The sequence below is a fragment of the Passer domesticus genome, chromosome 1 (genome assembly GCF_036417665.1).
Source record: "Passer domesticus isolate bPasDom1 chromosome 1, bPasDom1.hap1, whole genome shotgun sequence".
Classification (NCBI taxonomy): Eukaryota; Metazoa; Chordata; class Aves; order Passeriformes; family Passeridae; genus Passer; species Passer domesticus.
Window position 1 is genome coordinate 85,068,852 of NC_087474.1, and position 23,346 is coordinate 85,092,197.

The 23,346-nt window shown below is 35.1% G+C and overlaps 1 long non-coding RNA gene across 1 annotated transcript; it reads left to right on the forward strand.

Moving 5' to 3' along the window:
- On the forward strand, positions 1–17,160 carry LOC135288575 (uncharacterized). Its single transcript, XR_010351637.1, has 3 exons — positions 1–246; positions 16,116–16,284; positions 16,403–17,160. It is a non-coding gene; the product is annotated as an uncharacterized LOC135288575 (long non-coding RNA).
- The last annotated feature ends 6,186 nt before the right edge of the window (positions 17,161–23,346 follow it).

Sequence of the window (23,346 nt, forward strand, 5' to 3'; positions counted from 1 at the left end):
TTCCATTCCAACATTCCAGTAACAGGAGCCACCCAACCATGTCTCTGTGATGCCAATAAGATCATAACCCTGTAGGTGTGTGTACATCTCTAACTGGTTTTACTTGTACCTTATGCAGCATGCTTTTGCATAGAGGCCTGGGGTTGCGGCCCCAGTGACTTTAGTGGATGAAACAACAGGAATTCCTTTGTGCTGCAGACAAGCACTAAGTGTTGGCCACTTGCTTTGAGAAATCAATGGTTGCAGGTAAATTTAAGGAAAGGCTCCATATCAACCTTGACATGCTTGTGCTGTCCATAGGCTTTAAGTTCTAGGAACAGAGCTGGTCAGGACAGCTAAGAAATAAGGTGTAGCATAGTCATCACAGAAACTCCACAATACACTATTGCTTACAGTAATGGTACCTAGAATATTACTAATTCAACTCATAAATCAAAAAGACTGGTCTTTGCAGGCATGATTAAATCAGAACTTCACTGAAGAAAAGAAAAAGATAAAATCGGAAATGTACAGACTAATATGTAATTACTCATTCCATAATGTGCAAGAACAAAATTTGCTTAGAATTATTTAAAAATATTTAAATGCTGCTATGGTCTGTCAGAAATCTTGCCCAGCAGCAAAATCTTTAAATGCTACAGGAAGAACAGCTACGTCTACTCCACTACCTGCTCTGCCTAATCACCACTAATCATTGGCTGCTACTGGTGGTTACTTTTGGGTTTTAGTAACAGTAAACAGCATAGAAAATGTTGTTTCCTGCCATGTTTTGGTGGGGTTTTGTTTCTTTCTTTTTTTTTTTTTTTAATGGCTCATCTCTTCTAGCCTCAAAATAATAGAATCAATGGCTTTAGCCTCCTTTTTATACTAATTCCTATGATTTGGGTACCTTTCAGCTCAGGCATGCTTATAGATATATTTTCCTCAGTTTTGCATACTGTCTGAACTAGATATTGTTCTGTACTTTATGGCAGACATGCTTTTTAAATATAAATTTATGATGCATAATTGCAACTTTTCAGTGTTAATTGAGCAGGTTTAAGGTCTATACTCTTGTTCACTTCCATTCATTTGTCAGCCAGGTTTGAAAAATATTCCTTAAATATTCCTTTACTTCTTAGCAGTCAGGGGATTAATTTTAAAGACTCCATCACCGGGCTTATTAATACCAAGCAAATATGCACTGTGAGTTTGCAGTGAGCATTCAAGTCAATGGTGCTAATTGTCTTGTGGTTATGGAGAACATGAATCTGCTAATCAGGTCTGAAGTTTATTTAGGTCCCTAGCTGGCTTTGAATCTTTGAAGGGAAAAAAAGAAAAGGAAAAAACAAAAACTACCACCTCCACCAAAAAAAAACCCCAAACCAGACAAAAAAAAAACAACAAACAAACAAAAAAAAAAAAAAAACAAAAACAAAAACAAAAAAAACCAACGCTACTAAAAACTAAAAAAAAAAAAAAACCAAAAAATCCCAAGTAAAGATTTATCTGTTTGTTTAGTCGAAAAAACTTTTGGAAGTCTTAATTGTGTTGCATCCTCTGTCCTCTTTTGCTCCATATCACTGTAACTTATTTCTTAACATTGTGTATATCTTGAGAATTATTTTATGGATACTGCAAGTAAATGGAAGTGTAATGAAATGGGAGCAGTATAAATATCTAAAAGGGTTAGAGACTAGTACAAACTCATTAATGAATCTTGTGCTTAAACTAGCAGTGCCTCGGTTTGTAGCCCATTACTGCCACTGCTTTAAGTAATAAAACAATAGTGTGTGTTTTAAAACTCAATGTCAAGTTACCAGAAGAATGTAGTAGTGCCTTGAAATACTGCAGGGCAATCCTATTTATGTACAAGATTGGCTTTGACAGTTCTGTGGGTTCAGGAAAAAAGCCTGAAACTGTCTTCCTCTGCTAAACGTCTTTAGCATGAAGCACTATATGTAGTGAGTGTAGAAAGCTGAATTATGTGTCATGCTATTTTTTTCTCTAAAAAATACAACCAGAGGAAGTGGATTTAGATATCTTGTAAGCAGTTATCTAAAAAAAAAAAAAAAAAAAAAACAAAAAACACCAAAAAACAAACACTTATTAGACTAGAGAAAATATATCTATTCACTGAAATACTTTTAAAATATCTTCTGTTGTTCAAATAATTTGAATGCTAAAAATTTTAAGACAATGTATCTAAGCAAAATGCATGATAAAGCCAGAAACTCATGTAATAGAGCAGAGGTAACCTTCAAAACTATTTTGTATAATTTCAGTCTGGATGCAAGCTGTGCAGTTCAGGCCGATGTCTGATTTCACATATGAAGCACAATCTTCTGCGTATATCCTTCTACTAGTTTTGTTGCTCTTTCCATTTTTTATCTCCTTTATCATGAAAAAAAAACCCCAGAGTTTATCTTCACCCACTGTTTTGTTGTTTCAACACTTTCTCAAGAATTTGATTTGGACTTACTGAATAACCATGTTGACCAAAAAAAAAGAAAAAAAAGTCTGATTGAGTCAATAAAACTTTTGGGGAAGGTTTTGAAACAGATTAAATTTCACCTGGTAAAGCTGAAATATAATCTGAAAATGTGAAAAAGGAACAATATATTAGTATTTAAATTTTCTTGTTATTAATTTAAAGCATGTTAGATCTATCCTAAATATATATATTACTCTCTTTAAAATTATTATGACTGCTTTATTTTTATTATATGCTAACTGAAGAAGAAGACTTGAAGGCCACAAGGAATCAAGGACACATTGTCTCGCTGCAAGTAACCAAAGAAAACAAAGAATGTCTAACAAAATAATAATTAAAAAAAAACATTAAAAAAACTTGATTACATTTTTATCAGGAAAACCAAGGAAAATCTGTAAATGTAAAATCTTTTCAGCTATTCCAGCTAGCCTATATTTGCCCTGGGAAATAATGAAAGCCACTCCAGACAAAAGCCACAATGCACAAAGTAAAAACAAGGACTGTGAGAAAGTAACATTAAGTGATTTTGAAGATGACAGCTGTCTGTCCTAAGAAGAACACAATGTGTGAATATCCATTTACCATTTATAGGGAAATGAAAACCTACTTGAGATATGTACAAATAGTTACAGGCACTGAAATTAGTTCTCAAAGTAACATAGTGCAATGATCATCTTAAACAATACAGAATTAACAGTATGCCTAAAATGATGAAGGAAAATTTGAGGAGCAATAGCTATTGGAAACTGAAGACAAATACAAGATTTATGTACATTCAAACCTTATTTTGGAAGGTTATGTTATAGGTCAGAGTGTCAAAAATGACAAAGCACAGATCTGAATTTGCTGAGAGCCTGCCATTTAATTTTAGGGAGTAAGACGACAGGGTATGGTGTTTCAACACTGTGGACCTATAGGGATTAATCTCAAAATCTGGTTTTGCTTGGTTTTCCTTCTATAATGCCATTCTCAGAATGCTGAGGGAAAAAAAAAAAAGGCAGATTCATTTTTCTTTTTAGTCAAACATAAAGCTTTGAGGAACAAACATTTCCTTTTGCAACTTCTTGGCAGTGTGATGAGCATTTTAAATAAGCACCAAAAGCAAACAGGGAAAAACATCCACACACATCTGAAATGAATCCTTGCATGAGGATTAATTTTAGATGTCATTATTAACTGTGAGGAAAAGAAAAAGAAGAAATAAGAATCAAGCCTAGAATATGAACCATGTGCCAATTATTTCTGTTTATCAAAATCCAAGCTTTCCATAAATCTAATTTTGCTGACTCATACAATTAAGAAAGATGCTGATGTGCTTTCAGGATTTTAAATTGAACTAAGAATATGTTTTAGAAATTTAATTTAAAAAAATGGTTCTATCAATAAAAGTTAATATAGGCACATTTCCTGTCTTCATTACAAAGGGAATTTGAATTGTGGCTTTTGGTTTAGTCACAATTCAATTAGTCAAAATAATTTAGTATTACATTAGCAATCTTTTTAAAAAGAAAAGAAGCACAAAATAATAATTAAAACATCACTCTAGTTTAGATTCTCTTGAACAACTTTGAAAATGTAAATGGAATAATATGTGTCAGTAGTTACAGATAAAATTTTCTCTTGTTTTTGTATAACAATGACCCTGCTGATATGTTAAAGCAAAAGTAATCAATGAAAAATGCATTATAGAATACATAGATGAAGAATTTTACTGTCTTAACATTTCAGGAAAATCAGAATTAATTCTAGAGGGAATACAATTGTTAAAAGAATTGTATTTACTTAGGAATGTGCTGACTTCAACGGAAATTGATTTGAAACAGAAATTAACATTCTGAGTACAAGGAAGATAAGCAGGAGGTAGATGAAAATGCAAGAAATTATCCAAATCAGGAAATGAATTAGAAAATGAGGCATTAATGAGTTCCCATCTAGTAGATAATCAGTTGTTGCAGTGACACCTGCAAAAATAAAGTCTGATGGGAACTAGATCTAGCAAATATGTATTCCACATAGTCCTAATATTTCATATTTGATTTGAGACACATGCTCATTATTGAATGCATATGTGCATCTTTACTTAGTTCTACAGAAAATACATATTTTTACATTAGTAGTAAGGAGAACCTGTAATTAAACCTGTAATTAAAAATATTAAGCTTAAATATCAAAATGTACAGAGCAGAAAAGTGATATCAACTGCTTTCAGGGGATTTTTTTTGACTCCACTTAGAGGGCAAAGGAAAAAAAAAGAGGACAAATCCCTGCTTGCACTGTACATACCTGTGAGAAAATTGGTATGACTTGATATTATTCAGAAAGCATTTCCCTTTTCAAAATTTTATCAGTGTTTCTTTTAATTTTAATTTTACTTTGATATTTAATTAAGTTTTATGTGTTCATGATATTTTAGCATATCATCACAGAATATAAAACAATTGCTCCATAAAACACATCTGATTGTAAACTTTTTATGTATTTATTTATTTAGGCATTTTACGAAGGAAAAACGCACAGCATTTTATTTTAATAGTTGATCTTTAAGATGTACTTTATCAGGCTGCAGGCACTAATGAATACCCAAGAGTAACCACAGAATCAATGTATTTTGATTGCTTAACTTTTAAAAAATATTCTGTATAACTTTTCCATGTAAAGAAAAATAATGAAATTTTGAGTTTTGAGGCTGAATGCCCCTCCCTTTAGTGACTCAAGGACAACTCTAGAGACACTGCTCTGCAGGACTGCAAACCTGCAGGTTGTCCCATATATCTTTACCTCAATAATGAGGGGTGTCATTGAAATTTTTCCCCTACATTTTCTTGCTGCTGGAAACGTTGATATCAGTTGAATATTGTAGGATACAAATAATCTGATAAGTTCCAGTAAAACCAGGAATATGTCTAAAGTATTGTGTAAACCATTATTGTTTTGAATACTTTATTTTGACCAGAAAAAGATTATTAAATATTATAAACATGAATTTAAAATCCAATAGCACACTGTATCTCTTACTACAGGGATATTACTTGGGAACAGAATTTAGGAGATTGCAGTACTCTTTGGGAACAGATGAATTAATGAGCAATGCTCAGGACAATAAAGGATAATGCAGTGGCATTTCACGTGGCATATACTTCTGCAAGATATTGGAGAAATCTTGCCATCTTTTAAATTGTAGGGGGGTTTGACATAGATTTTAATGCAGTTAGGATTTCAGCTGACACTCTTAAAACATGAAAAAGACCATGTGTTCTTGAACTCAAAAGTCAGTACAAAACACAAACAATCCGAGGGGATGAAAACAGTTTTTATCTTGCCAATATTCAGTGTAAGGTAATTGGCTTTCACCCATGAGAAACTGAATGGTAGGTAGAGAGAATGAGATCTGTAGAGTGAAGAAGAAAATACATTTAATGAGGTGTGCAACTAAAGAAAAGGTATTTTAATCTACTAACAGAAACATAACTTCCAAATAGCAGGCATAAAAAGGAGCTGAAAACAAAGAACACTCAGACATACTTATGCTCCAAAACAATCCATGAGAATATGTGAACATCATTTAATGGAACTTGTAAGCACATGTTAGTCACTATTGTGCTGTATTAAGAACAGACTAACTTCAGTACAAGAGGAACAGAAACTAAAATAGAAACCAACATTTATATAATAATTATTCTGAGTTTTATACTAAATTTGCTGGTGATACTAAACTTACAATAACCCCCTTGAGGGTGGAGAGATTGTGCAGAGGGCCTGGACAAACTGGAGTGCTGACAAATCATCAGCTGTAGGAAGTTTAGTAAAAACAAGTGCTGGATTCTGAACCTGGGATGGTGCAACTCTGGATATATGTACAGACTGGGCAATGAGAGGCTGGGGAAATCAGTGTTGCAGAAAGAGACCCGGGGATCCTGGTCAATGGCAAGTCGAACTGAGCCAGCAGTGCCCTGGCAGCCAGGAGGGCCAGCTCTGTCCGGGGATGCATCAGGCACAGCATCACCAGCCAGGCAAGGGAGGGGATTGTCCTGCTCTGATCTGAGCTGGGGCAGCCTCATCCTGAGTGCTGGGGGCAGTTTTGGGTTGCACAGTATAAAAATGACATTAAAGTATTAAAGAGTGTCCAAAGGAAGACAATGAGAAAGGTGAAAGGCCTTAAGTCAAAGCTGTGCGAGGAGCAGCTGAGGTCACTTGGTCTGTTCAGCCTGGAGAAGAGGAGACTGAGGGCAGACCTCATTGCAGTTGCAACTTCCTTGTGAGGGGAAGAGGAAAGGCAGGTACAAATCTCTTCTCTGTGGTTACCAAGGGAAGGGCCTGAAGTTGTATCAGGGGAGGTTTAGATCAGATATCAGGAAAAGGTTTCTCACCCAGAGAGTGACAGGGAACTGAAACATGCTTCCCAGGGAAGTGGTCGCAGCAGCAGCCTGGCAGGTACTCCTCTAGAGGCCGCTCAGTACACTGCTGGCTGCCATCGACATGGGCACAAAAATTTCTTAGTTTATTGGCAAGCAGAGAGCCTGAGTTTTGCAATAACCGTGTTCAAGACTTTTTTCATTATGATGGTTGATAACAACAACAAAAATTCTAATTCATCTACAATGAAATAACTGTGAACTTGAACACAGAGCATGATGCTACACTACATGACCATATTTTTAACCTATTGTTGGTGAAATTGATGTCTTATAAATGTTTTTCACAAATGGATAAGATGGCCTTGCTCATCTCTCTCTTAATTTAAATTTAAACAGTAATTTAATGCATTGCAACTTTTGTGGAAAATGCTATTGACCAAATATCACTACCTGAAATTTCCAAATATAGTCCTCAAGTCTGAAAGCATATTTTTAACTTTTTAAGGTGTCTTCCTCTGTCTAACAAATTAATATAGAGTTTCAGATTTTAACTGAAAAATGGATGATGATTGGTATTTTTTCTCTCAGTTGAAAACATTACTCATTTCCAATCTTATGGTGCTCATCTTGTCTGATAAAGAGTAAATTTATTAAAAAAAAAGTTTTTATTTGTTACTATTTTTTCCAGATAAAACCAGATAAAAACTCCTATATTTCGTAGTCATAAACTTTGAGGCACTCTTAAGTTTGGTGATTTCTTTAAGTTGTTTTTATTAATCATGCTGGTTATTGTGTTGATATTCTGATGTTCATTAAAATTCACAAAATGTTCATTCAATTACCAGAAAAAGAGAAACACAGAGAGAAATTCACATTGAATTTATGCTATCATTCAAACATATGCTCACTGTTAAACAGAAAAATTTTACAATGAGAAAGATATTTAGAGTATTGAAGGATTTTAGTATGAACTGAAAGTCTAAGGAAAGTAAATAATCTACTTAGATTTGCATACTATAGAAAACACTAAACTCAGAATTTTCAAGTTGCAAATTTAAAAGACTATTTGAATTTGACATGCTCCTGCTTTGATCCACATTTTGTAACACATCCCTCACAAATTTCTTACAATAAATGTGACACATTTTTGTCCCTTATCCTTTTAAAGCCATGTCTCTTGCTATCATACCATATTGGCAAATAGATTATCAACAATATTTAAACTCAATTCTGTCGAGAAGATGGAAAGAATAATCAGGAATTCTAGCCATGCAACTAAATACATTTTCTATTATTCCTAAAAGTCTTTAAGTTATCTGGGTATATCTGGCATAGAGATACCAAATTACTGTAACTTTTTCTGATTAAAATGAAGAATTATGAGTAACTTTAAAATTGTTTCACAGTTCAATAAAACCCTCAGAAACAGTGACATTAAAACGCCCTTTAAAATATATTAGTATGAGTAAATTAGTCTTTTATAATGACTGCTGATGTACAAATTAATTGCTTTTTCGGAGACATTTTATTTAAAGTGGATAGTATTCTGATTTGTGGGGTGTAGCAATTTGAAATCCAGACAGCTAGAGAGGTACGTACTAAAAAATTAAAATACTATTGACATACAGAAATTTAATTTTTCTACTTTTCTATTCTGGTCTTGTAACTTAACTCTGATAAATAGCAAACTACATCTGCACCAATATTACAAGGTAACATTAAAAAGGAATTAATAATTATTTGAGATAAAAAACCCAACAAACAAAAGTGTTTTTTAATTGATGTCTTCTTGAAAGCATGTGTCTTTCCACTGTTCTATCAGAAATTTTTATCACATAACAGATGAAGAGACTACACACACTGACTCAGTGGATTTATCAGGAAAAATGGCTTCCAGGGCCATTCTTTCATTCCAGTGTTTGGGAATCCAGACAAAAGCAAATAGTAAAAAATGCTAAATAGTACTAATGACTTAGTATACAAATATGAAAATAACACTTGTAATCAAAGTCAATGTTTTTCATTTGACAGGAAAAGAGCTTTTAGTTGTCTCAATGGGTTCTGATCATATATTGTCTCAGGAGGATGTACTAATTATGTATTTTACCACCATTCATTTGAGCTAGAAAATAATTTATCTAAAGTGCTGTATTTCCATCTCTGGCCTTCCAAATAACTTGCAAAGGCATGTGATGTTGCTAGACATTCCTCTTTTGAACAGCTTCAAGGCAAAGGTTATATCTGCCACATAAAATTTGCTGTCATCACTAGAGCACTCATCAGTTTAGGCTTCACATGTGTTTATTTTTCCAGGCTCTGCTGTTGCTGCATTCCTCTCTCTGCACTGCAGCAGCTCTACCCTGGGGTTCAGCCAGCATTATACTGCAGAACCTCTGCTTGGCTCTTTTCGAGGGCAAATATGTTATGAATACTTAAAACTTGTATTGCCCCATTTTTTACATGATATACCTTTCCTGCAACACTTGAACAAAGAACATGAGAAACTGTTCCAGTGTCTGTTTATGAAAATAGGTTACTGCTTCTCTCTTCAGCTCCACTGTTCTATCAATCAACATCCAAATATTTATTTATCAATACATTCTTGTGCCAGTACTGTCCCATCAAAGAACTGTGAGAAGGCATCCTGTGAGAAGTCTAATCCAATTGAAGTGAGTCAAAAAAAGGATACACTATATCTGGAAATGACACAATATATTTAAAAGGCTTTAAAAATCCCTCTACTTTGTTAAGCTCCTGAAGCAAGTTCTATGAGAGAGTAGGAAGTGAAAGATGTTTCCTGTGTTCAGAGTCACTAAAGGAATTAATTTAAAAGTAAAAAGGTTCAACCACAACTGTAATTCAGAGAGAGATAGTCAGTTCCACTGCCACATTAAAGCAATTTATACTGCATAGTTCACATAAGCCTACATTTAATATAATCCTTAGAACAGGTTGCACAGTGTTAATCAAATATGTAAGTCAGATTTTTATTGGATGGACTTTGCTGCACAATCTGTAACAAACCCAATTCCATAACTGAATTTCTTTTTGCTTACTGAAAAAAAATGAGAAAGTAATGACTCCTGAATTTGTGCAGTTCATGATTTCCACAATTCAGTTACTTGGAGGGGTACTATGTGTGAGAGGATGCCCAGGAGATGATGAAAGTGTGTTTTGTTTCTAACAATTACTATTTAGTCAGTTGGTCAGGAAAAGCTGGACAATAAAAACAAATTTTAATGAAGATGTGATAGTTCAGGAAATGAAAGCCTAATATGCTTCAGAATATATAACTTAAATAAACCTACCCTGTTAGGTGACTAAGAATTCTGGACCCATTTATCTCACATTTTCTGGGGAGTTATGACATTTGATTCTTTGTATGTTTCTCAGGGAGAATTTGAATTTAGCATAGAATCCAGAATCACTAGAGACACAGAGTGACCATATAGCAACAAAATAGTAAATGTGTTTATATGGTAATTCTTATAAACATTCACTTTGAACTGAAATTTTTTACCTTTTTCCTTTTTTTTTTCTTTAGTGTTTTTTTTGGGTTTTTTTTCCCTCTTGGAAGAATGAAGAAGAATGTATCTTCTTGTTACAGAAGAATGTTCTTTTCAAATATCAAGTGCTCTTCCTTTTCAGGCTGGAGTACATCACCATTGCTCTTGTGTTCATCATTCTCCCAGAAAAGCCATTAGGAAAACTTCAACATGCTGAAGTTTTTCTTAAACAACAACAACCACAACCAAAACAAAAACCATTCACATTCTTTTTCTTAAAAACCTGTGAACACTTCTAACTCTCCAGTTGCTGATCATGATGGTACTGTTACCTTTGAGGATATGTACAATTTCTACTGCCTGGTCCTTTGGCAATTTACTCCAGTGAGGAATGTCAGCAGCACTCTGCCTTCTATGTCTATTATTTTCAGAGAGAATTCTTGATATCCTCTTTTCATTACAGACTCTGGTGCTCCCTCTTCCTGTAGTAGGTAGTGCAAAAAATTGTCTGATAAAAACATATGAACTATGCTTTTCCAATAACTCCTCAAGAAGCTTTAAAAAAAAACCTTAGTAAGTCTCACTATCCTAACCACACCTTAGGGAGAGTCTGCAAAATTGTTTTTAATTTTCAGAGTATCTGTCTCTGTTGTTCTTTTCCACCTTTCTGTCTTTCCTCATACCACTCATGTAGACACATTTTTTCAAGAGTTCTTGTTAATGTTTCCATATCATATGTTTTTCAGAAAAAAAAAAGGACAACAGATTCTTATAACTACTTTTGTGAAAATTACCAGAGAAACACATTAAAATGCATTAACCTTTTTTTTCTATAAGAATAGAATTCTGCAGCTGAGTTTGTGCATTGCTACTGTCTCATCTCTGTCTCCTCTGAAAACTGGCACAATACTATTGCCTTATGTGTAAAGAACTTAGCAAACATTTAACAGGGCTCAATTCTAAGGCTGCTATTCTGATCCAATTTTAAGATGAACTTTCTACAGAATTATTATTTTTTCCCTGAGAATACAGGACACATTAAGTAATTTCAAAGATACACAGTCACTGAAACAGTTCAAATATCCCTACAAGTATGTTGTTATTTCTATCTTTCCCAGCCTGAACAACATGTGGTTCTTTCACCTGGCACTAGAAGCACAACCGGCCTAACCATAATCAAATGATTGCAAACTATCATTAGTTTAATACTATACAAAATTCTCATAATCACAATAGCAGAGACTTTTACTTTCTTTATGATTATTTTTCTCATTCATTTTATAAATTGAAGGCAGAGAATTCTTTTATTGTTCTTAAGTTAACTGCTCTCTCCCTCTCTCTTCCTCACTTAGTCTCTTGTTCCAGTAAAGAACTGGTATCTTCCTATTATGTGAAGGTTATTTTAGATTTAAAAAAAAGAAAATTCTAATATTGATTTATAACAAGTTTTGATATTTTCAATAATCCTCAAAAAACAGTGTTCAAAGTATTCTGGATTTTTCTAGGTGAAAATTAAATCACTTTTTTTTCTCATCTCTTCTAATATTTTTTTGCACTTTATACTTTTGTTGCTTCCTTTGATTTCAGAAATAGGGTTTTTTTATACTGTAGACTGGAGAATATAAATGTTCTTATATGAAGTGTTTGCATATGTTTGTAAAATACAGACAGCAGTGGCAATGCATGGAGAGAACCTGCAAAAAATACTCCTGTTTATTCTTTAAAATACGCCGTACAGTAATTAAAACACAGTGGTAGGGCAGAGTAATGTTCATGAATGCAATGTAATAAATAAATAAAGAAACAACATTTGGGATGTTATATGCATGCTTTATGTTGTCAGCAATATGACATGACTCAAAAGTAAATGACCTAAAGGGGAAAGCAATTATTGCAGTAAAGGACAATAAGGAAGACAAGTTTTGACTAGCCTAAAGTGAGCTGAGAAAATGCTGATCTGACACTGACATAAAAATAGTTGTATGAACACTGGAACATGAAAGCCAGTGAAAGATTTTTAATAGTACTATGATGCTATTTTTGTCAAATATATAGAGAGATAGTACCATAATTTGTGTATAATACAGTAAATACTCTTGCTTCCTCTTCATTTATGGTATAAAGCAACAGAATCCTTTCTCTAACAATCTTTTTTCAATACATTTAAATAGTGGAAATACTTTGAGAAATTGTCTTGAAAGATGCAGGTCTCTTTCAAGATATACACTCAAGAGAAATGGTGGTGTCGATTTTACAATATTGAAGTTTTCCATGCTGGTCTTCACAGGTTCTCAAGTAAATAGGCATTTCCCTTAAGAGATGGAAATATTGCCATTTTTCCAGTAATTATCAGGATTCTGGAGGTAATTTTGAAAGTTAGAACACGTGCATATTGCATCCAATATTTAGACAAGAAGAAGCCGCAGGTAGAATTTCTTTATCTAAAGTACATCCATAAAAACCCCCCAAAAAACCCAAAAAACCAAAACCGCAAAAAAAAAAAAAATCCAAACAAAAACAAGATGCCAGAATTACTTAAATATAAAAAAGGTGAAATTCATACATGTTTCTCACTCAAATCCCAAGATGTAGCCTTGGTCGAAGATCATGTCAGGGAATATTTAGGCAAATGTTACATACATAAGTCCATGTGCCCTGATGGGGTGCAGCTATAAATGCTGAGGAAGATGGCTGGTGACATTGCAACACCATTGTCCCTCATCTATGATGTTCCACCAGCTTTCTCTGCAGTTGTGTATGCATCCCCTCAAGCCTTATGAACTTGTGGATGTCAGCTTTGTCTAGGTGTTTGTTTTGGGCTGATTTATGATGTTCAGTCTATTACCAGATCCTCTGCTTTATGCCCAAAACCACTTGCTGTATCTTTTAGGTATGGCAGGGAGAGAGGGGAGATTTAAGCTCTTTGGTGGCTTTCCCAAAACCTCACTCCCTTCAGGAATATGGTGCGGTCTGGGTTTTGCTTGCTTTTGTTAGCTCAGGCAAGAAGTTTATTTTTTTCTTTCCTGGCTGTGGAGAAGATGCAGCAGCAATTCTTCTGCGATTTTTTGAGGTGACAGCTTGTTAGTCCAAAATCAGAGAAAACAGGATGTTCGGGAGAGGGGTCAGTCAGGATCAGCAGGAGAGGGATCACTCTGTTCTGCCCCAAAAACTCAGGAAAGCCAAGCCAGTGAGCAAAAGCACACCCAGAGGTTCTAGCCCAGCTGCTTCATCTGCTGTGGAAAGGAGGTCAGTGCCAAAGACTCACCAGATTTTCATCTGCTGCCTGAACTGCTGTGTGAAACTCCTGTTTGTTTGTTTGTTTTCCTCTGAGATAGACACTGGGGCCATCTTCCACCACGTGGCATGAGCCAGATTTTTTTCCCCCTGGAATTCTGGGGTTTTGTTCCAGTGTGCGTGGTTTTAATATCTTACAGTTTATATCTAGCATTGAATTACTTTCTTTCCCCCATACCTTGTGGGCATTCTGTTTGTTAATAAATTGTTGGGGTTTTTTTTCACTTTCACCATTAATATTCATTTCCTATTGGTGGAAAGGGATTGTTGGAACCCTTTTAGAAGAGATAACTCATTCTAGAGTGTTTTCTCCTAAATTTGTCTCTAAACTGAAACAGTGTTCTCTAATCTTGAGGTTCAGTACTATATGACCTGATACAGCATAGGAAAACATTTGAGAGAAATGCTCCAAGGAACTCCAGCACACAATCAGAGGACAATAGAGTGTAGCCATCAGGCATACTGTGACTGATAATTCTTTTGCAGTGCAGACCTACTGCCAGTTTTTCAAGGTCACAATTGTACCTGCATTAAACCATAATAGTCACTGCAGAGTATCACTGCTTTAGCTAAAAGAAGAAACAAGTTAGTTTTGAAGTGTCTTGTTTACTTTATTTCAGCAATGCTTCATATTTTATTAAAATTCTGTGAAGAAAGATGTCCCTTTTGAAACAAAAATGTACTGTCATGGACCTCACATAGGAGACATTTTGTGTATCATCTTGAAATCTAAGTAGAGAGCTGGGACAAGGGCAAAAATGTGTTGTTTGTTTTCTACAGTGAGACAAGAAAAAGGGAAATTGCTAAGTTACCATGTCAATAAAGAAAAGGGACTATTCTATGATATCAGATAAAGATGTGCCCTTTCTCTTCTTAGCCGACCGGGTTATCAGGCAGAGTGACTTAATAAACTTTTTCTATGCGGTCCTACAGAATCACAATTTAACAAAAGGAGATGTTCTTGCAAGTGAACCTCAAGCACTCTTTCCCCCATTCCCCCTGAAGCTTGTTAAGCCTTTTTTAGTGTTAAGGCACTGACTTTTTATCTCCAAACTCCAGGCAAAGCAGCAAATTCATGTTTTGCACTATATCCTTCTCAATGAATCCCACGTGACTACATTGCCTCTTGCCCAGGGATCAACTGCTTCACTCTAGGACAAAATGCATTTCAGCACTTTCAAATGCCCCTTTCCTATGAGTACCATCTCCATCAGAAGAGACACAAAAAATAAATACAAGACAAAATTGGCAGGCCAAGATTTTACAATCATGTAAACTAAAAGCCTATATATACAAACAAGGGTTTCTCAACAAAACACAAATGTAAAAATAAAGCATACAAGAGATGGACACAGGAACGTGAGTTAGGATAGAGACATTGTCAAAGCTTGCAGGGATTAGAAGAGACAATGTGGCTCAGAGACTAATAAAGAGGACAATATGTTAAAGATCTATATTCATGACTTGGGTGATGATCACGCCTGTGGATGATTCAAAACTTTAGGGAGCTGTTCATGCACCATGGTTGTGCTGCCATTCAGATGGGCAATTCAGACCCTGCAGCAGTACATGCTGGAGGACAACAGGCTGGAAATCAACGTTGAAGAAAATAATATTGGGATTCAGGAAGACTGCAAATTTAACACGTTCCAGTGGTCTTTCCAGCAGCAAGAAGGTCAACAGTACTTGGAACTGTACTACAGGTGTACTGTCAGCTGGCCAAGGGGAGGTGACCATTCTAATTTACTGGTAAGGTCACACCTAGAGTTCTGGGTCCATTCTTGGACTTCACAGTATGAAAAAGACACGGACACACTGGAGTGTGTTTGGTAAGAGAGCACAAAAATTGTTAGAGGGCTGTATGAGCGGCTGAAAGAGAAGGGATTGCTCTGCCTGCAGAGGATGAGCCTTGGAAAGCTAGAGAGGGAGAAGAAGGAAATAAAGAGATGATAAGGCTATTACTGTAATTTCATTCCTTGCTTTTCAGCTTTTCTCATTTTGGGAGTAAAACTTAAAACCCAAACCCAACAAACCAAAGTAATAAAAAAAATCCTCACCAAGGATGGCTCCTTAATACCTTTAAGGTGATCTTGACTAGGAGAAGAGAAAAAAAACCTTTTACCAGTCTCCATGAAGAAAAAGAAATAAAAATCAGACAGCAAACAACACACCCTTTGTAACTGTAAGGAAAGCTGAAAATAAAAATAAAAATTGAAAAAAAAGAAAGACGCTTAAAAATAATCTTGGCAAACAAAGTATTTTTTTGCTACTGTCTCCAGTGAAAAGATGAGGTAACATACTGCCAGGTCTAGAAGTGCACTTTCCCCTTCCACAGGGTTACCTTGCTGGACTCAGGGTCAGCTTGATAATTAAAATGGTTGCAAAAAGCCAGAACAAATACCAATGGAGGGCTCAGCTCTGCTTTTTAGGTGCTGTTTTTAAGCTGATGTCTTTGTTCCTGTCTCCCACCTGAACTATCTGTCACAGAGCAATAGGAAGAGAATGATCTGCAAAGCAAGGAGGGCCAGGCACAGAGCATCCGCTTGCAACCAGCCGGACAGTGACCTCACCAACTTGGACACAGTCCACCGTGCCCGAGCAAGGAGAGTGGTTCTGAGACAATATGCAGGATCAGCAATCACTCAGTAAGATCAAAGTAAGAAAAAAACCTGAAGATTTAAAAGTAAATCAAGCCTTCAGAATGAGATCAGGGAGGTATAAAAGCATCTGAAGTGCCAGAGCAGGTTCATTGCAGCTTACAGAAGGTCTTGCAGCAGGTCCCAAGCAAAGGTGGTGGAAGGGAACATCTGCTGAGGCTTCTTCCAGCACTCCACAGCAGCTCCAGTCAGATAAATTCCTAGAAGGAGGGACGTGAACTCCAGATCCTGACACATAACATAGGAATTCCCATTAAGATAATGATTCTTCAATCAAGGAAAAAACTCTCCAAGAAAACATATTCTAACTTTCTGAGGGCAAAATGTTGACAGCTGAGCAGAATTTGGTGAGACAGACTCAAAATCAAATACAAGCAAGTTTAGTTATTTTCTTTGTCTCCAAGGAAGAAATAGAGAACTTCACATATTTTACACTGCTCTAACTTTTTTTATTTATTCCCTATTATTTATTTGGGTTAATTGCTAGTCTGCCCTTCACTGCACAAGAAGAAGCATTTGTGCTTCTCTTTACATCAAAATCTAAATCCACCATAACTGAGTAAGGTTCAGATCCTGGAGACACTTCTAGGCAGCCCAGAAACTCTACCAAACTTTAATGAATTTTCTTGATGGGCAGTTGTTAATCTTGTGCTGAATATTCCAGATTATGTAAAAATAGGTATTTTTGCCAATAAATATACATGATGACTAATTAAGATTGAAAATTATTCTGTTTATCAAAATCCTTATTCTCACTACTCTTAATTGTATTTCAGGTCCAATGACAGCAGTCGCTGGATGTAGTTTAGATGTATTTGCAACCTTTCATTTGTACATTTCTCTGTATTAAGTACATTTTAAATATGTATTTGAAAATATATTGAAATATATGATCATCTGACCTCTTTGTTAGGTAATTTCTACTCTATTTGGAGGGTGATTCTATTTTAAAGGTAACTGGCATGTTACATTAGTTTGGGGCTTTTTTTCTGTTTGTTTGATTTGTTTCAGTTATGTTTTTTTTATTTGGTTTAGTTTTATGGGTTTTTTGCAAGTGAACTTCTGAGGAAAACTTAAACTGCCTTAAATCAGAAATATTATGAATATGACTCCAAGAAGTTAAAAATTCAGTGAGTACTTGCAATGAAGCATGAGTTTCTCCTGTGTCATTTAGAGTCTTCTCTGCTAAACAGGACATATAACTTCCTGTAGTAGGAAATGCACTGAGACTCTGTGCACATTATCTTTTTGTTTCACTACTAGTGTGGCATTCACATGTTAAACCCTGTCTTCAACATTCAGGGTAATATTTCCCTGGGCTTTCTCTGTGCAAGCTGGAGAAATAAACTCAAAATCTATTTTAAAGAATTAAATTGGCTTATAGTTTCTATTTAGGTCCTCTTAAGTTTTTTTGGCATACACTGGAAAAATCATATATCATATTCAAATTGATGACATAATACAGAGCTCAATTCTGAGTATTAGCTGTGTTTTATCAGCTTCTCTTGCTCTTTGTGCCTGGAGCATTTTCTATTGTTCAATAGATAAAAATTTGGATATTGTGTGTTTAAATATTGGATGACAGGAATCTCACAGGCTAAATCTAAATTTTTTTGATAGGCCTATTTGCCAGAATTTGAAACCCCAACAAAAAAAACTTTTAGGGTATCTGTTTTTTCAATGCACACAGATAAAATTCTGTGGGCCTAATTCAATGACAAATTGCAATAAATACTTCATGGAAGCATAGGGAAATATATTATTTATGGTATAACACTAATTACATTTTGCATCTCGTTGTGCCATAAGCACATTTTCAATTTAAAATCATCATTTAGATTGTACTATGTATTGTAAGTAAGCATTGGACAGTGCCTAGCAATTTGACTACCATTACTGCAGTGCCACTAATGATAATAAAAGATAAAGAAATTTAAATAAATTTCCTCCTGAAATTTAATGTTTATACATTACCCAGAAGAAACTATGATACCCATTTTAAAAACAGAAAACATTGAACACTCTCTCTACTGACTGCACACCTATGCAGTCTATAAAGACATTGCTCTTAAGAATTTGTTTTGAAAAGATAAAAAAATGCACATAATATAGTACTCCAAACAAATAATAGCTCTTATCAAGATCCAAACATCGAGAAATTAATCAAAATACATAATTATTCTTGGACAACCATGCCCATAATAGGAGGGAATTGAGTGTGTGCAGGGAAATGTTATCAATGAATCAAGATGATGCAGGACACAGTCCAGTACTGAATACCACAGCAGGAAAAGCAACATTCAAAATTCCTGGTGAACTCAACATACTGCATTTCTTCTTTCAAAGTTTTTCCCAGTTTGGTCCTTCTAAGACTTGCAGGACAATGTTACTTAGCATAATGCTACTGAAAGACCCTCCGTCTTTTGACTCTTAATGAAATTGAAGGGTCAGAAGTTTACAATTTTCTGAGGCTTTGTGTTAGACACTGTGTGTCTCTTGCACTGGGGAGCTGGTCTTGTATACAATAAGAGCACATTTAACTTGCCTATATTTTGTAAGACTTCAGTATCAAGAACAGTAAAACTAAAGAATATGGGTTGTGAGAAAAATTATGTAATTGGCAGTCCCATCATATACTGTGGCTACTGCTAGAGGCAAAGTTCAGTTTGTCAGATTTTATATCAACCTGTTGCTCCTCAGAACTGAGGCTTGTGTGACTTTGAACCTCAGCTTTGTTTTAACTAGGTTGACTACTTCAGATTTTTTTCCTTCCCCAGATAATTTAGTTTACTTACCTTTTTATAGGGCAAGCTTAGTTTTATAGACATAGCAGCCTCAAATAGTTATTTTGTTTAGACTTAGGTATTTCTGACCATGCTAGGATGATGTAAGATAGCTCAAGAGAGCTTGGAGAAGTGTACACCCGGGAGGCTCCAAAATACAGGCATGAGATAACAAGAGATGGGACAGAGACTGACACGAAGAGAAAGTATTTAATTCTTGCACTTTAACAACATTTTGAACTTGAATAAAAACTAACAGACAAACAAAAATCAATTGTCATGCTGGGAACTTCAGTTGGTGGCTGAAGGTCGTACTGACGGATTAAATGTATCCTAGTAATGTATATAGGTTACTCTCTCTGTGTATAAGTCATTTTCAGACTTCACTATTATCAGTGTTTTAGGGAACAGAAACTACTTTCAATGAGAATTAAGTCTCCATGCAAATATTTAATTTCTGAAGCTACAGGCCCTATGGCAACTGTGAATTTTCATGAAGATCCTTTTATTTTTCAATACAGTTGTAAGTTTTTCTGTGTTTTACTGAAAGCTCAGAGAAATTTAATTCTATTGTGCTGGGACTCAGGAATTTTTACACAGGTGAATTCAGCAATTGCTTGTATTTTAAATGTCTAAGAAAATCTTGACCTAGGCTAGCTCTACCAAACAATGCTTATACAACATTCAGAAATTATTACAAGCACTCCAAGAAGTAGATTATATGTGGACATGATGTTCAGAGGAAGAAAAATATTTGGATGTTTGCTATGGAAGAAAAACCTGTAGGGTGTTTGGTTATAATCTTCTCCATTTCAGCAGATTTTGAGAATAGCACAATCAGTGTGGCCCTTTCAAGGTTTGAATTCTGTGAAAAAGACCCATTCCCGTTGTCTTAAACAGATCATGGAGAGACATAAATTTAAAGTAGATCTGGTAAATTCATAGAGAAATGTTCAAAAATTTGGAGTGGATGACCTTTACACAGAGAAGGCAAACATAGTCTTAGAAATGTTATATATTTAATTTTGTATCATATTTTAGTGAATTGTCTGACCAAGAAAACAATGATATTATAAATGTTAACAGTGATGACAATAAAAAAATTAATTTAGATGGGTTTGGACATCTATAACAATGTTCACCCAGAAGTTCACTAAAGCATTCAGATAGAAAAAAGGTATATTGTTATTTATGGACATGTATTACATTATATCATGTTCATATACATAATTTTCACGGCTGAAGTCAAAGTCTTTAATAAATGGATATTTACCTTCTCTTATTCACCAGCATGTTTACCAAAACTGAATTGAGTATCTCTAAAACTTAAATACTGTCTTCTATATTTTAAAATAGAAAAAAAGAATCGATTAAATTGCAACAGTTTCCTATTCTATGAAGAAAAGGACCACAGTGGTCATCTGGTCCAGCCTCCCTGCTCAGGTAGGGTCATCCTAGAGCATGTGGCACAGGATTGTGTCCAGAGGGTTCTTGAATATCTCCACTTAGAGAGACTTTACAACCTCTCAGGGCAACCTGTTCCAGGGCTCAATCACCCTCACAACAAAGGAGTTTTTTCTTTGTGTTCAGGTGCAACTTCCTGTTCATTAGTTTCTGCCCATTGTCTCTTCTCCTTTTGCTTAGCACCACCAAGTAGTAATGACAAATACTATATGGAACACAAAGAATTAAGTGTCATTAACTTATTTATCTCTCAGAGCTTGTACCTTGGCTTCATTCCTAAGCATGCCCTTCCAGAGCTGAAAGGGAATTTTTCTAAGGAAATATTAAATAAAATTGGCAAAAATCTACCCTCAGTATTCTTGTATTTACATTTGAGAATTTGAAACAAGTCATATATAGTTTTTTTCTCCTATCTGTCAAAAAAGACTTTTCTTAAGCATCAGTAAAAATAAATAATATTATAGATTTCTACATTGAATAGCTGAATATGCAGTGCTTAATTTCAAGCCTGTGAGTAGCTTGAGAATTTTAAGAATGTGTTAAGACTTGGCAGAACTTGAAACCTGAATGATGAACTCAGTAATAGTACAATTAAGAGAATCAGTGTTTATGTGCAATGTAGAAAGCCCATTTAATTATTTCCTGTGAAAGGTGTAAAATGTTGAATCCTGACTTTTTATTTTTCTTGAGGGAATTTACCAAAGGCATCTCTATGAACAGGCAAATCTGCTCCTCATTATTAGATGTTCACAAGATGTAGTCTCATGGAGCTACATATTCCATATTCTGAATTTCCTTTAATCATTGGATAGAGAGGATCTACCTTGATTATTTTTGGAATCATGACATAGGAACCACATATATTCTCTCCTGTTAGTTGAATCTGAAATAGTGAAAAAACCAAATTTCTCACACAGAATTACATTTGATAAGATATAAACACATGGTGCTTGCAAATAGAAGTGGTTTATGACATAACTACTTCTTAATTTTCCCCAAAACAAGCAAAATAAAATGAAAACTAGGTGGATGCTCAGAGCTTCTTAACAAAGTTTATAAAGTGTGCCTTTTTTTCTAGTCTACTTTGACATTGTTTAGCTCAATTTTTCACCCTGGTCTCAAAATTAATCCCTTCGGTATTAAACATATATTTGACTAGATCACAACCATTTATTTTATCCACTGAAAAGAAATAAGTGCAGTTCTAAATCATCATGATGTGGTATGTTGAATCAATACATTATTGAAACAATTTATCATACTTCACAACATATATGAAGGCTAAAGAGATATTTCCACATACATTCAGTACAAAAGAAAGTTCCACAAAGCGTATGTAGAATCTAAAGCTACCTTTAGACAACTCTGTGATAACATTTGTATTCTTAAAATATAGTTAATATTTCAGTAAATAGTTTTAAAATAATTAATTTAATATTTACATAAAAGTCCAGTTGCTGAGATTCACAGTCATCCTTTAAAAATGTGACCTTGACAATCCTGCCTTTGCCTGAAAACAGAAACCAGACACTAAAATATCAAACTGCACAATGCACAATTTTGCCATAGTACCTTAGATGTAGCTACGGTTTGGTTTGCATGCAGTAGATTCAATTAGCTGCAGAAAGCAGTCAGGAAGAAGGGGGTACCTGGAAGAGGGGTACCTGGAAAGTGAGCTCCTACTCCAATGCATGCAATAGTGCTCCTCCCATCTGTATCGGGAGCCCTGTGGATAACACTGTATTCCACACAGGGGCTCTGGATAATCCATGCCTGCTCTGTTGGGCCCCAGGCTGAGGGCTTGAGTAGCCCTAATGCTAATGTGAGCAGCTGCTTTAAGGGAATGTCCCCTGTGGGCATGTCCCTCATCAGTTTGTGCTGTGCAGGTGAGTGTTGGGACTGACAGAGACAATATTACAAAATGTCAGGAGATGGTATGTGGCTCTCTTTGTTATGCAAAATAAAGGGTTCACCAACATGGAAGGGAAAAAAGGACCTTTCCATGAATGCAATCTGCACATGGTGTGTAAAAAATCTACCCCTGGTCTGTGCTGTGTGAAACAAGGCTTGTCAGGACACAAGAAGGCAAGGATCTATAGTCCTCTTTGTAATCTCCTATTTAAACAGCTATTTCATTACAACATGTAATATTGGGCCTTTTTCTCTGAGAACCACAAAAAACTTTACACTGTCCTACACATCCCTGCTCCCATCCTCCCTTCAAGGGCAGAACACCCTATTTGTCCCTTTTCCATCCTGCAGTCCTGTACTGACTCTCACACTTTCTCCACAAATCCACATTCATACAATTCTATTGATCTTCACTTTTATTTTCTCATGTTAATCTTTTTCTCTATCCATGAAAATCACTTAGTTGATACAGAACACTCAAAACACTTGAGACATCTGTTAAATGTGTTTTATAGGCTGCAGCTAATGAGGTATTCCATATGCATCTGGGAAATCAGAGATTTTTAGTTGATACTGTGATATTCCACATGAAGAGTGGGTGAGTTGAAAATGCTGTGAATAATACTACTTCATTGGCTGTTTCCCTTTTTTGGTTTTTTTTTGGTTTTTTTTTTTGTTTTTTTTTTTTTTTTGTTTTGTTTTGTTTTTTTGGGGTTTTTTTTAATGTGCATTGAAAGAGATTCAAGTGCATAAATATGTTGTTATTTTCTGTCATAACATGACCTTACACACACTCTTGTGTAAACACTCAGAGTAAATGGAATTTTTTCCTGGTAGCTCTGTTTCTCTGAATGGGTTTAGAGATACCTCTTATTGTTTATGAACACTGTATATTTCCTTCTT